The sequence below is a fragment of the Oncorhynchus mykiss genome, chromosome 20, assembly GCF_013265735.2.
Source record: "Oncorhynchus mykiss isolate Arlee chromosome 20, USDA_OmykA_1.1, whole genome shotgun sequence".
NCBI lineage: Eukaryota > Metazoa > Chordata > Actinopteri > Salmoniformes > Salmonidae > Oncorhynchus > Oncorhynchus mykiss.
The window spans coordinates 36,388,104-36,403,435 of NC_048584.1; positions in this window are offsets into that span (position 1 = coordinate 36,388,104).

Genomic DNA, 15,332 nt, shown 5'->3' on the forward strand with positions numbered 1-15,332 from the left:
TTAATGGATTAAGTTTTCCCTAAGAAAAAACTGTTAGAGACAATAGTCCACATACAATATACATAATTCAGGTAAAATACAACTGAACTGTACCATTATAAATAAAGGGCTATATTTGATACATTGCTCAATATCAATAAAACAGACCAGGGATCTCTTGTCCTGTGAATAGTGTATGGGGGGTGATTCGTGCCAGAATTAAGCTTTGTGAAGCTACTGATACCTCTCACCAAATCACTTAACGTCTTCCTAGCGCCATAAAATACCTGTCAGGTGCGTGAATGAGGACCCAAAAGCGAATTAACAAACAGAGTTTCTTTAATGATAAACACACGTGGGCTCAGATGGACAGGTAGATTCCGACAGGACAGGACAAGGTTGCAGCAAACACGATGATAGTCTGGTTCAGGCATGAGACACACAAACAAGAATCCGACAAGGACAGGAACAAAAACAGAGAGAGATATAGAGGACCTAATCAGAGGGAAAAAGGGAACAGGTGGGAAAAGGGGTGAATGAGGTAGTTAGGAGGAGACAAGGAACAGCTGGGGGAAAGCGGGGCAGAAAAGGTAACCTAATACGACCAGCAGAGGGAGACAGGGTGAAAGGAAAGGACAGAAAGACACAACATGACAATACATGACAGTACCCCCCCACTCACCGAGCGCCTCCTGGCGCACTCGAGGAGGAAACCTGGCGGCAACGGAGGAAATCCTCGATCAGCGCACGGTCCAGCACGTCCCGAGAGGGAACCCAACTCCTCTCCTCAGGACCGTACCCCTCCCAATCTACGAGGTACTGGTGACCACGGCCCCGAGGACGCATGTCCAAAATCCTGCGGACCCTGTAGATGGGTGCGCCCTCGACAAGGATGGGGGGGGGGGGGAAGACGAGCGGGGGCGCGAAGAACGGGCTTGATACAGGAGACATGGAAGACCGGGTGGACGCGACGAAGGTATCGCGGAAGAAGAAGTCGAACTGCGACAGGATTAATGACCCGAGAAATACGGAACGGACCAATGAACCGCGGGGTCAACTTGCGAGAAGCCGTCTTAAGGGGAAGGTTCTGAGTGGAGAGCCAAACTCTCTGACCGCGACAATATCTAGGACTCTTAGTTCTACGCTTATTAGCAGCCCTCACAGTCTGCGTCCTATAACGGCAAAGTGCAGACCTGACCCTCTTCCAGGTGCGCTCGCAACGTTGGACAAAAGCCTGAGCGGAGGGGACGCTGGACTCGGCGAACTGAGATGAGAACAGCGGAGGCTGGTACCCGAGGCTACTCTGAAAAGGAGATAGCCCGGTCGCAGACGAAGGAAGCGAGTTGTGGGCGTATTCTGCCCAGGGGAGCTGTTCTGACCAAGACGCAGGGTTGCGAAAAGAAAGACTGCGTAAGATGCGAGCAATAGTCTGATTGGCCCGTTCTGCTTGACCGTTAGACTGGGGGTGAAAGCCGGAAGAGAGACTGACGGAAGCCCCAATCAAACGGCAAAACTCCCTCCAAAATTGAGACGTGAATTGCGGACCTCTGTCCGAAACGACGTCTGACGGAAGGCCATGAATTCTGAAAACATTCTCGATGATGATTTGTGCCGTCTCTTTAGCAGAAGGAAGCTTAGCAAGGGGAATGAAATGAGCCGCCTTAGAGAACCTATCGACAACCGTAAGAATAACAGTCTTCCCCGCTGACGAAGGCAGTCCGGTGACAAAATCTAGGGAATGGGAAGCGGCCTGAGACGGCCGGCAGGAGGAGAGTTACCGGACTTAGTCTGCGCACAGACCGAACAAGCAGCCACGAAACGACGCGTGTCATGCTCCCGGGTGGGCCACCAAAAACGCTGGCGAATGGAAGCAAGCGTACCCCGAACGCCAGGGTGGCCGGCTAACTTGGCAGAGTGAGCCCACTGAAGAACGGCCAGACGAGTAGGAACGGGAACGAAAAGAAGGTTCCTAGGACAAGCGCGCGGCGACGGAGTGTGAGTGAGCGCTTGCTTTACCTGCCTCTCAATTCCCCAGACAGTCAACCCGACAACACGCCCCTCAGGGAGAATCCCCTCGGGGTCAGTGGAGGCTACTGAAGAACTGAAGAGACGAGATAAAGCATCAGGCTTGGTGTTCTTAGAGCCCGGACGATAAGAAATCACGAACTCGAAACGAGCGAAAAACAGCGCCCAACGCGCCTGACGCGCATTAAGTCGTTTGGCAGAACGGATGTACTCAAGGTTCCTATGGTCAGTCCAAACGACAAAAGGAACGGTCGCCCCCTCCAACCACTGTCGCCATTCGCCTAGGGCTAACCGGATGGCGAGCAGTTCGCGGTTTCCCACATCATAGTTACGTTCCGACGGCGACAGGCGATGAGAAAAATACGCGCATGGGTGGACCTTGTCGTCAGAGAGGGAGCGCTGAGAAAGAATGGCTCCCACGCCCACCTCTGACGCGTCAACCTCGACAACGAACTGTCTAGAGACGTCAGGTGTAACAAGGATAGGAGCGGATGTAAAACGATTCTTGAGGAGATCAAAAGCTCCCTGGGCGGAAACGGACCACTTAAAGCACGTCTTGACAGAAGTAAGGGCTGTGAGAGGAGCTGCCACCTGACCGAAATTACGGATGAAACGACGATAGAAGTTCGCGAAGCCGAGAAAGCGCTGCAGCTCGATGCGTGACTTAGGGGCGGGCCAATCAATGACAGCTTGGACCTTAGCGGGATCCATCTTAATGCCTTCAGCGGAAATAACAGAACCGAGAAATGTGACGGAGGAGGCATGAAAAGTGCACTTCTCAGCCTTCACAAAAAGACAATTCTCTAAAAGGCGCTGGAGGACACGTCGAACGTGCTGAACATGAATCTGGAGTGACGGTGAAAAAATCAGGATATCGTCAAGGTAAACGAAAACAAAGATGTTCAGCATGTCTCTCAGGACATCATTGACTAATGCCTGAAAGACAGCTGGAGCGTTAGCGAGGCCGAAAGGAAGAACCCGGTATTCAAAGTGCCCTAACGGAGTGTTAAACGCCGTCTTCCACTCGTCCCCCTCCCTGATGCGCACAAGATGGTAAGCGTTACGAAGGTCCAACTTAGTGAAAAACCTGGCTCCCTGCAGGATCTCGAAGGCTGAAGACATAAGAGGAAGCGGATAACGATTCTTCACTGTTATGTCATTCAGCCCTCGATAATCTATGCAGGGGCGCAGAGACCCGTCCTTCTTCTTGACAAAAAAAACCCCCGCTCCGGCGGGAGAGGAGGAGGGGACTATGGTACCGGCGTCAAGAGCTACAGACAAATAATCCTCGAGAGCCTTACGTTCGGGAGCCGACAGAGAGTATAGTCTACCCCGGGGGGGAGTGGTTCCCGGAAGGAGATCAATACTACAATCATACGACCGGTGTGGAGGAAGAGAGGTGGCCCTGGACCGACTGAACACCGTGCGCAGATCGTGATATTCCTCCGGCACCCCTGTCAAATCACCAGGCTCCTCCTGTGAAGAAGAGACAGAGGAAACAGGAGGGATAGCAGACATTAAACATTTCACATGACAAGAGACGTTCCAGGAGAGGATAGAATTACTAGACCAATTAATGGAAGGATTATGACAAACTAGCCAGGGATGGCCCAAAACAACAGGTGTAAAAGGTGAACGAAAAATTAAAAAAGAAATGGTTTCGCTATGATTACCAGAAACAGTGAGGGTTAAAGGTAGCGTCTCACGCTGAATCCTGGGGAGAGGACTACCATCCAGGGCGAACAAGGCCGTGGACTCCCTTAACTGTCTGAGAGGAATGTCATGTTCCCGAGCCCAGGTCTCGTCCATAAAACAGCCCTCCGCCCCAGAGTCTATTAAGGCACTGCAGGAAGCTGACGAACCGGTCCAGCGTAGATGGACCGACAAGGTAGTGCAGGATCTTGAAGGAGAGACAGGAGTAGTAGCGCTCACCAGTAGCCCTCCGCTTACTGATGAGCTCTGGCTTTTACTGGACATGAAGTGACAAAATGACCAGCAGAACCGCAATAGAGACAGAGGCGGTTGGTGATTCTCCGTTCCCTCTCCTTAGTCGAGATGCGGATACCTCCCAGCTGCATAGGCTCAGCTCCCGAGCCGGCAGAGGAAGATGGTAGTGATGCGGAGAGGGGGGCAACGGAGAACGCGAGCTCCTTTCCACGAGCTCGGTGACGAAGATCAACCCGTCGCTCAATGCGAATAGCGAGTTCAATCAAGGAATCCACGCTGGAAGGAACCTCCCGGGAGAGAATCTCATCCTTTACCTCTGCGCGGAGACCCTCCAGAAGACGAGCGAGCAAAGCCGGCTCGTTCCAGCCACTGGAGGCAGCAAGAGTGCGAAACTCAATAGAGTAGTCTGTTATGGATCGATTGCCTTGACATAGGGAAGACAGGGCCCTGGAAGCCTCCTCCCCAAAAACAGATCGATCAAAAACCTGTATCATCTCCTCCTTAAAGTCCTGATACTGGTTAGTACACTCAGCCCTTGCCTCCCAGATTGCCGTGCCCCACTCACGAGCCCGTCCAGTAAGGAGAGATATGACGTAGGCGACACGAGCAGTGCTCCTGGCGTAAGTGTTGGGCTGGAGAGAAAACACAATATCACACTGGGTGAGGAACGAGCGGCATTCAGTGGGCTCCCCAGAGTAACACGGCGGGTTATTGATTCTGGGCTCCGGAGATTCGAAAGCCCTGGAAGTGGCCGGTGGATCGAGGCGGAGATGGTGAACCTGTTCTGTGAGGTTGGAGACTTGGGTGGCCAGGGTCTCAACGGCATGTCGAGCAGCTGACAATTCCTGCTCGTGTCTGCCTAGCATCGCTCCCTGGATCTCGACGGCTGAGTGGAGAGGATCCGAAGTCGCTGGGTCCATTCTTGGTCGGATTCTTCTGTCAGGTGCGTGAATGAGGACCCAAAAGCGAATTAACAAACAGAGTTTCTTTAATGATAAACACACGTGGGCTCAGATGGACAGGTAGATTCCGACAGGACAGGACAAGGTTGCAGCAAACACGATGATAGTCTGGTTCAGGCATGAGACACACAAACAAGAATCCGACAAGGACAGGAACAAAAACAGAGAGAGATATAGAGGACCTAATCAGAGGGAAAAAGGGAACAGGTGGGAAAAGGGGTGAATGAGGTAGTTAGGAGGAGACAAGGAACAGCTGGGGGAAAGCGGGGGAGAAAAGGTAACCTAATACGACCAGCAGAGGGAGACAGGGTGAAAGGAAAGGACAGAAAGACACAACATGACAATACATGACAATACCGCCACGAATTAACATGGACTGTCAATGGAGACAGTACATGTCACGTTCAGGTCACGTAGACGTAGTATTCACGCCGTGTAACGTGGCATTGACAGGTCACATGTCTGTTTGCTTGTAAGTTCATTATGAAAGATCAAACAATGAACACTTTAAAAAGTCTTCATGTGTTATGTATCAAGTGTTAGTTTAAGTGTCTGTTTAGCTTATTTTTTTGAAAATCTCACCATGAACACCTTACAAACATCTACATGTACATGATTTTGTAAAAATATTTTTCATTGTCGGAGTAATCTAATCAATTTCATTTATCGATTTAGCTCAAATAGGCATATCATCTCAATACAAAAATTAGTAGGCTAGTTGATATCGTAGCCAGCCACCATTACTGTGTAGATATGCTGATTTCTCACTTCAATACAAACACAAGGGCTTCTTTGTTCGAGGTAGCCCTATTCAGAAATAAGAGGGAGCTTAGGTCTCTAGATGCGCATTCAAAATAACTCGGAACTCGAAAATCTCTGACTTCCGACTTCAGTGCATTCAAGACAATTGGGAACCTTGAAAAAAACAAACTCAGACTGGGGAAAATGTTTGTTTTGAGTGGTCATCCAATTCGGAATTCCAATTCAGAAACTCTGGCATCTTTCTCTGACCTGAAAACCACTGATGTCATGATTTTACTTCGTTACATCGTTACGTCGTTTACTTCGACACATTAATGTTACTGACGTTACAGATCCCAAAGTAATCTAATTTCCACTCCATTCATATGCAAATACATTTGATTTATACACTGGCTTGTATGGCTGGTATGTTTTCATTTTAAACAAGCCTTCCCTTATCTACACTGAAATAATATTATTTTAGTAGTCTTCTATTATGATTTGTTTTTAAATCATAGCTCATTAGTACACCCTTATGGTTCAATATATATATCTGTTGTATGTCCTATGATCCAACAATGAATAATGTTGAACTAACAAATACCATCAAGGGATACGTTACAATTTACAATAATGAACACCATATGAAACAGCTGTGAAAACCAATCTGGCAATATTTTAAATATATAAACGTAGATTTTTTTTGTTACATGTGTCAATTTACTTTCACATAATTTATGTAGACTCACATGGCAATCATAGACTGAAATACTGAATTCTGCTGTGTGGGATAGGGAGGAGGTGGGTGCTGTGTGGACGAGAGGTTCTTCCTGTCACTTGTTTTCAACAGGCAGTCAGTCTCAGAAGAGGGAGACTGCAAAGTCCAGGTGCTGCTGCTCTCTTTGTTCTGAGTGTTTGCAGTGCTAGTGTTTTTCGCTAATCTGTGCATCTCACATTATGTGCCCAGTATGATAGTTTTCTTGCTCTTTCGTAGCAGATAATGACAACATGACAATAAAGTAGCTGATGTAATGAAAAGCTGGAGGAGGGTGGTTGGTAATGGAGAACATCAGGTGGATCCATGTCTGGGTGTTAGGCAGAACCCTTAGGTCCTGGAGAACAGGAGCAGAGTAAAGGGAACATGGTAGGAAACAGCCATAACAAGCAAACACACAGGTTACAGGCATATCAGGTATGTAAAAGTACAGTTATTGAATTATTTAATTTAAATATTTGATTAGACATGCAATCATGTTAATGGAAGACAGAAAATAAAGGATGCATGTCTAAAATGTTTTATGTCAGTGGGGTTGATGAGGGAGGTAAGGGATGGTCCCTGGAAAAGGTAAGAGAGATGTGACAGAAACTCCAGGGTGGTGTCATGAACACTGGAGTCATACACCTTAACTTCAGGCTAGGGTCCCTTTTTCAGAATATTTGCCTGACTTACGTGCCCAAAATAAACTGCCTGTTACTCAGGCCCAGAAGCCAGGATATGCATATAATCGATATCATTAGATAGAAAACACGTTGATGTTTGTAGAAATGTTAAAATAATGTATCAGACTATAACACAATTGATATAGTAGCTTAAAATCCAAAGAAAAACCAACCAGAATTGAAGGAATGATACATCACGCTAAATACAGGGAAATTCTTGCGGGAAACCTGTTTCAGTCTTCCATAGATTTGAGACTGGGACGGAGGTTCCCCTTCCAGCAGGACAATGACCCTAAGCATACTGCTAAAGCAACACATGAGTGGTTTAAGAGAAAACATTTACATGTCTTGGAATGGCCTAGTCAAAGCCCAGACCTCAATCCAATTGAGAATCTGTGGTATGACTTAAAGATTGCTGTACACCAGCAGGAACCCATCCAACTTGAAGGAGCTGGAGCAGTTTTTCCTTGAAGACTGGGCAAAAATCCCAGTGGCTAGATGTGCCAAGCTTATAGAGACATACCCCAAGAGACTTGCAGCTGTAATTGCTGCAAAAGGTGGCTCTACAAAGTATAGACTTTGGGGGGATGAATAGTTATGCATGCTCAAGTTCTGTTTTTTTGTCTTATTTCTTGTTTGTTTCACAATAAAACATATTTTGCATCTTCAACGTGTTAGGCATGTTGTATAAATCAAATGATACAACCCCCACAAAAATCTATTTTAATTCCAGGTTGTAAGTCAACAAAATAGGAAAAATGCCAAGGGGGGAATACTTTCGCAAGGCACTGTATATATCTAATATCACCGTGTGTATATTTTCATTTATAATTTAATTCATCCATGAAATAAATAATACTAGAACATCAAATTACGTTATTATTGTACACTAGGCTACTCCCCTATTGACACAGTAAATAATATTGCCTATGTGCATTCAACAATACGTTATAAACAAAAAGTGATTATTTTCAAATTAACCAAATTTGCCTCAACACAGTAGGCCTGAATATTTTCTAACGATATTACAAATTTAAATATAGCCTACTTACTCCTCAATCAGATAAAGGACATCTTGTTAATTCTTTTCGTCATCTCTAAGGAAACTATCTGGGGCAGACACTCTCGAAAATCACGTCTGCTGCTTGTAGAAAAACAAAACAAACAAATGTCTGTGCAGAGTTTTCAAATACCGTGCCTGTCTCTCACTCTATGAACGGTCACATCTGTCCCGTTTCCTTGGGACGTCCCTACCCTGAACCCCAAACTATAACCCTGAACTAAAATAAACTTAACCATTTTACATTTATACTTGATTGACGTATGGACATCCCGAGGATCCCAAATAGCACTGCTCTATTCGACTGAAAGCCATGGACACAACTCTTATTGGTCGTCTGATGTAGCCTACTGGGAACTGGTAACAACTCAGTCTGTGATTGGTTAACAACATTTAGAATGTATACAGTGAGATAAAATAACATACCATGCCATGAGGTGTTGAGGGAAAGAAAGATGACCTATAGATTGGACATAATATTTTCTAGGCAATTAGCGATAACAGAAAATACACAAGCTGTAGGCTACACTATTTCTCAGGGTGGCTACTTTGGAATGTCAGCTTGAACATTTATGATTGAGATTAAATATATTAATGTAAACTATGCATCTTATGACCTTCATTAACACGCAGGCGTCACGCAGACGTTAGTAAGGCGTTGGTATGACGACATGTTAGTTACACGCAGACGTTGTTATCATGTCATGTCAGTCAGACGTTCAATGGTAGACAGTCACGTGGTGGTATGGTTGCCTAGGCTTCATTCTGGCATTTATCACCCCCCATAACAGTGAGTAAACATTGTATTGCGAGCAGTAGAGTATTGTTTACAGTGCTGTGGTCATAAATACTTGTCCTGGACAGCTACCCTCCTGTAAGTTTTAGCTCCAACCCCAGCTGTAACTAACCTGATGCAGTTTATCAACCAGCTAATTATTATAATCAGGTGGGCTAGATTAGGGTTGAAGCGAAAACCTACAGGACACTACATCTCCAGGAAGAGGATTGAAGAGCCCTGGTGTAGTGGATGGATGCCTTGGGTCTGTTGATCAGATGGGTTATGTAACAATAAGAGAGAAGCTGCCTGCTGGCAGCAGCTTCAACTCCACTGTGTCCATTGCGTAATTGCACACCAGGCAACACGGAGAGATTCGAGGAATTAATTCGGACATCGTAATTATTAGGCTACATATTCGTTATTAGCCTGTAAATCACCAAAGGCATGGGACATGTGTAGGACCTACATGATAATAAAAGATTGTAGCCTATTTGTTGCACTGAAATAGTGAAATTGAAACAATTGAGAGAAAATTAGATATGACTTGAGTTTGACTGAATTTCTTTCATTTTCTGTCCATTACTTTTATTTGAGTGTCGCTTTGTTTTTTCCTTTTCACAAACAAAGCTTTCTTTGCTCACATTACATAAAATGAGATCATCCACACAGACGTAAGGTATTCGTAGTGCGCCACAGTTGTTGATTGCATCAATGATTACCGTTCATCGTCTGACCTCTAGTGGTGTATTGTCGGTAGTACAAATAATAAACGCAGGACAAGTTGGATGCAAAGCTCAGATGTATAACAGTGTTGCCACTTTCAAAACAACTGTGAACTCGGAAATCTCAGACAACTGGTAGCTAGGAAAAATTAGCTCCGACTATAAAAATCGTTTGAACGTCATCCAACTCGGAATTCCGACCTGAAGATCACTTACATCATGATTTGGCCTCGTTTTTTTCCCCTGAGTTGTAAGTTGTCTTGAAAGAACCATTCAGTCCTCACACGCTTGTGATAGAGTTGACTGTTACCTCGGGCTTTGCTAAGTTTGATTTATCTGGTGAAACCATATTAAATACATATTTAAATGCTAGAAAATAAACATTTAGGCGTTAAATTACAGCTGGTAAAACTGTTAAATGTTTAGTTATGTATCTACAGTAGGCTATGATCTATTAAAGCTGCTGGGGGCGCTTTTATTGGTCTCACATTTCAGTTGGCTAAAACTGTCCATTACACTTCTGACGACTCATAACACCAGCACAGCATTTCAATAATCGTATTATCTCATTATAACAGTTTGTACGGAACGACCCGTTTCCCCACAACGTTCTTGAACAGACTTCGAGGTACGTTTGTTTCCGTTTGGTGGGTGTGGCTTGAAGGAATGAGTGACGTGTTTAAACGGCAGTGGCCAGCCATGCTGACAGCAATCCCCATACCCTCCTCGTTTTTCCACTGGTCGGTCGTTCAGTACAGCACCGTTTCCGTTCAATTGAACGTACCAGAACGTAAACATGTAGTGAACGCAGCCCTGCTGATTAGAAGGTCCTGTGTAGATTGTATTTTCAAGCTCTATAAATAGAGAGTTGCACACAATATATATAATCTTCCAGTTATGTATTGGGTAAACCACCAACGTTTTACAGTGCTTGCTTCAGAGTAATACCATGAGTGTTGCTCCTTGTTCTGTAGACAAACACTGCAATTAGTGCAGCCAATGACCACAGTGAGGGGTAGTAATTAGGGTGATGAGGGATGAGAAAGTGAAACAGTTAAACACATATACAATAGTTTACAGCATATTGAATATATTAGCCTATTATATTCATCATCATATTGCAACATGATTAGATATTGTATACATAGCATTAACATCGTAAATCATTATTATTTACTCATTTAGTTCAAACGTAAAGCATAAAAAACACCATCAACATAGGTGACATCATACAGTATGTGCAAGCTGATAAATTGTGGAAACAATATGTTCATTTTAGCAGACATGTTCATGAAGAAACAACCAAAAGTGCCTGAGGTCAAAGTCGATATTTAGACCACTAGGGGTCAGCATTTTTTGATTTGGGGCTCTATTAGTCCTCCAGCTCCTCTCCTTGGAGGGAGGTCTACTTTTATAGACTACAGTTTATTCTCAGATAGTCAGCACCTTTACTACACAGGGTGAGCAGATGTTAATGCGAGTGGAGCGAAATGCTTGTGCTTCTAGTTCCGACAATGCAGTACTATCTAACAAGTAATCTAACAACTCCCCAACAACTACCTAATACACACAGATCTAAAGGGGTGAATAATGAGAATGTGTACATGTAAGTATATGGATGAGCGATGGCCAAGCGGCATAGGCAAGGTGCAATAGACGGTATAACATACAGCATGTGATATGAGTAATGTAAGATATTTAAACATTATTAAAGTGCCATAAAGTGACTAGTGATCAGTGATTCATTTATTAAAATGGCCAGTGATTGGGTCTCAATGTAGGCAGCAGCCTCTCTGAGTTAGCGATTGCTGTTTAGCAGTCTGATGGCCTTGAGATTGAAGCTGTTTTTCAGTCTCTCGGTCCCAGCTTTGATGCACCTGTACTGACCTCGCCTTCTGGATGGTAGCAGTGTCAACAGGCAGTGGCTCGGGTGGTTGTTGTCCTTGATGATCTTTTTGTCCTTCCTGTGACATCAGGTGATGTTCAGTTGAAATGTGAAGTTTACATACACCTTAACCAAATACATTTAAACTCAGTTTTTCACAATCCCTGACATTTAATCCTAGTAAAAATTCCCTGTTTTAGGTCAGTTAGGATCACCACTTTATTTTAAGAATGTGAAATGTCAGAATAATAGTGGAGAGAATTATTTATTTCAGCTTTTATTTCTTTCATCACATGGCCAGTTTACCTACACTCAATTAGTATTTGGTAGCATCGCCTTTAAATTGTTTAACTTGGGTTAAAGGTTTTGGCTGGCTTTCCACAAGCTTCCCACAATAAGTTGGGTGAACTTTGGCCCATTCCTCCTGACAAAGCTGGTGTAACTGAGTCAGGTTTGTAGGCCGCTTGCTTGCACACGCTTTTTCAGTTCTGCCCACAAATTGTCTATAGGATTGAGGTCAGGGCTTTGTGATGGCCACTCCATGACCTTGACTTTGTTGTCCTTAAGCCATTTTGCCACAACTTTGGAAGTATGCTTGGGGTCATTGTCCATTTGGAAGACCCATTTACGACCAAGCTTAAACTTCCTGACCGATGACAGAAGTGAGTGTTACGTGGCGATAGTCATTTTGTTCAGTTACCTTTGCCTTGTTGGGTACAGGAACAATGGTAGCCATCTTGAAGCATGTGGGGACAACAGAGTGGGATAGGGAGCGATTGAATATGTCCGTAAACACACCAGCCAGGTGCTCTGAGGACGGGCTAGGGATGCTGTCTGGGCCAGCAGTCTTGCAAGGGTTAACATGTTTAAATATTTTACTCAAGTCAGCCATGGAGAAGGAGAGGGGGGAGCACAGTCACGGCGCGCTAACAAGGACTGCGGGCAAAGCGGGCAAAGAAGGAATTTAGTTTGTCTGGAAGCACGACGTCGGTGTCCGTGACGTGGCTGGTTTTCTTTTTGTAGTCTGTGATTTCCTGTAGACCCTGCCACATAGTCTCGTGTCTGAGGTGTTGAATTGCGACTTCACCTTGTCCTGGTACTGGCATTTAGCTTGTATGATTGCCTTGCGGAGGGAATAGCTACACTGTTTCCATTCAGTCATATTCCCATATTTTCCATGGTTAAATGCAGTGGATCGCTCTTTCAGTTTTGCCACGAATGCCGCCATCCATCCACGGTTTCTGGTTAGTGTAGGTTTAAATAGTCACAGTGGGTACAACATCTCTAAAGCACTTCTTTATAAACTCACTCACCGAGTCAGTGTAAGGACGTGCACTGAGAGTCGGGAAGCAAGCTCAGGGAGTGAGTTTTTTAATAAATAAATGGAACATAATACAAAACAAGAACCACTAACAGCACATAGACAAGAAACTGAAACAATGACGCCTGGGGAAGGAAACAAAGGGAGTGACATATATAGGGAAGGTAATCAGGGTAGTGATGGAGTCCAGGTGAGTCTGTTGACACACACGTGTGCGTAACAATGGTGACAGGTGTGCGCCATAATGAGCAGCCTGGTGACCGAAAGGCCAGAGAGGGAGCACACTTGACAGTCAGTGTATAGGTCGATGTTGTTCTCTGAGGCTGACCACAACATATTCTAGTCTGCATGATCAAAGCAATCTTGAAGCGTGGTTTCCGATTGGTCAGACCAGCGTTGAATGGTTCTCGTCACTGGCACAGCCTGTTTGAGTTTCTGCCTATAAGACGGTAGGAGCAAGATGGCGTCATGGTCGGATTTGCCGAAGGGAGGGCGAGGGAGGGCTTTGTATGCATCGCGGAAGTTAGAGTAGCATTGGTTGAGTTTATTGTCCCTGCATGTAGCGCAATCAATATGCTGGTAGAATTTAGGTAGCCTTGTTCTCAAATTTGCTTTGTTAAAACCCCCAGCTACAATAAATGCAGCCTCAGGATATATGATTTCCAGTTTGCATAGAGTCCAGTGAAGTTCCTTGATGGCCATCTTTGTGTCTACTTGAGGGGGAATGTACACAGCTGTGACTATGACTGACGAGAATTCTCTTGGTAGGTAAAATGGCCGGCATTTGATTGTAATAAATTCTAGGTCAGGTGAGCAGAAGGACTTGAGTTCCTGTATGTTGTTATTATTACACCATGAGTCTTTAATCATTAAGCATACACCCCCCCGCCGTTCCTCTTCCCAGTGAGGTGTTTATCTCTGTCGGCGCGATGCATGGAGAACCCCGGTGGCTGAACCGATTCCGACACCATATCCCGAGACAGCCATGTTTCCCTGCAACAGAGAATGTTACCTTGTTGTCAAGAGACTGGACATTGGCTAGTAGTATACTCGGGAGCGGTGGGCGATTGTGCACGTCTACGGAGCCTGACCGGGTGGCCGCTTCGTCTGACCCTCTGCGGCGCCGTTGATTTAGGTCGGCTACTGGGATTAGATCAATTGTCCTGGGTGGTGGTCCGAACAGAGGATCCGCTTCGGGAAAGTCGTATTCCTGGTCTTATTGTTGGTAAGTTGACGTTGCTCTTATATCCAATAGTTCTTCCCGGCTGTATGTAATAAGACTCAAGATTTCCTGGGGTAACAATGTAAGAAATAATACTTAAAAAAACAAACTACTGCATTGTCACGATCGTCGTATGAAGCGGACCAAAATGCAGCGTGGTATGTGTTCATGATGATTTTTTTATAAAAGAAAGCACTGAACACTGAATACAAACTATACAAAACAATAAACGACACAAGCAACTAACATAGACAATCACCCACAAACAAACAGTGAAAGCCAGGCTACCTAAGTATGATTCTCAATCAGAGACAACTAATGACACCTGCCTCTGATTGAGAACCATACTAAGCCGAAACATAGAAATCCCAAAATCATAGAAAAACAAACAGACTGCCCACCCCAACTCACCCCAACTCACCATACTAAATAATGACAAAAACAACAGAAATAAAGGTCAGGACATGACAGTACCCCCCCCCCCCCCCCCCCCCCCCCCCCCCCCCCGCCCAAAGGTGCGGACTCCGGCCGCAAATCCTTAACCTATAGGGGAGGGTCTGGGTGGGCGTCTGTCGCGGTGGCGGCTCTGGCGCGAAACGTGGACCTCACTTCATCACAGTCTTTCTCCGCCTCATTGTCCGCCTCCGTGGCCTCCTAAACACGGCGACCCTGCTAAATGGCCCCACTGCCCCGAGCATCTCGGGACTGAGGGGCAGCTCGGGACTGAAGGGCAGCTCAGGCGGACGGCCAGCTCAGCTGGGCAGACGGCCAGCTCAGGCGGCGCTGGGCAGACTGGAGACTCCGGCAACGCTGGAGAGGAGGAAGGATCTGGCAGCGCTGGACAGAAGGGCTCTGGCGCCTCTGGACTGAGGGGCTCTGGCGCCTCTGGACTGAGGGGCTCTGGCGCCCCTGGACTGAGGGGCTCTGGCGCCCCTGGACTGAGGGGCTCTGGCGCCTCTGGACTGAGGGGCGGAAGCTCTGACAGCGCAGGACAGGCGGCAGACTCCGGCTGCGCTGGAGAGGAGGAAGGCTCTGGCAGCGCTGGACTGAGGGGCTCTGGCGCCTCTGGACTGAGGGGCTCTGGTGCCTCTGGACTGAGGGGCTCTGGAGCCTCTGGACTGAGGGGCGGAAGCTCTGGTAGCGCCGGACAGGCGGGAGCACCTGTATTGATGGGACAGAGAGACAGCCTGGTGCGGGGTGCCGGCACTGGTGGTACAGGGCTGTGGACACGCACCTCAGGGCGAATGCCT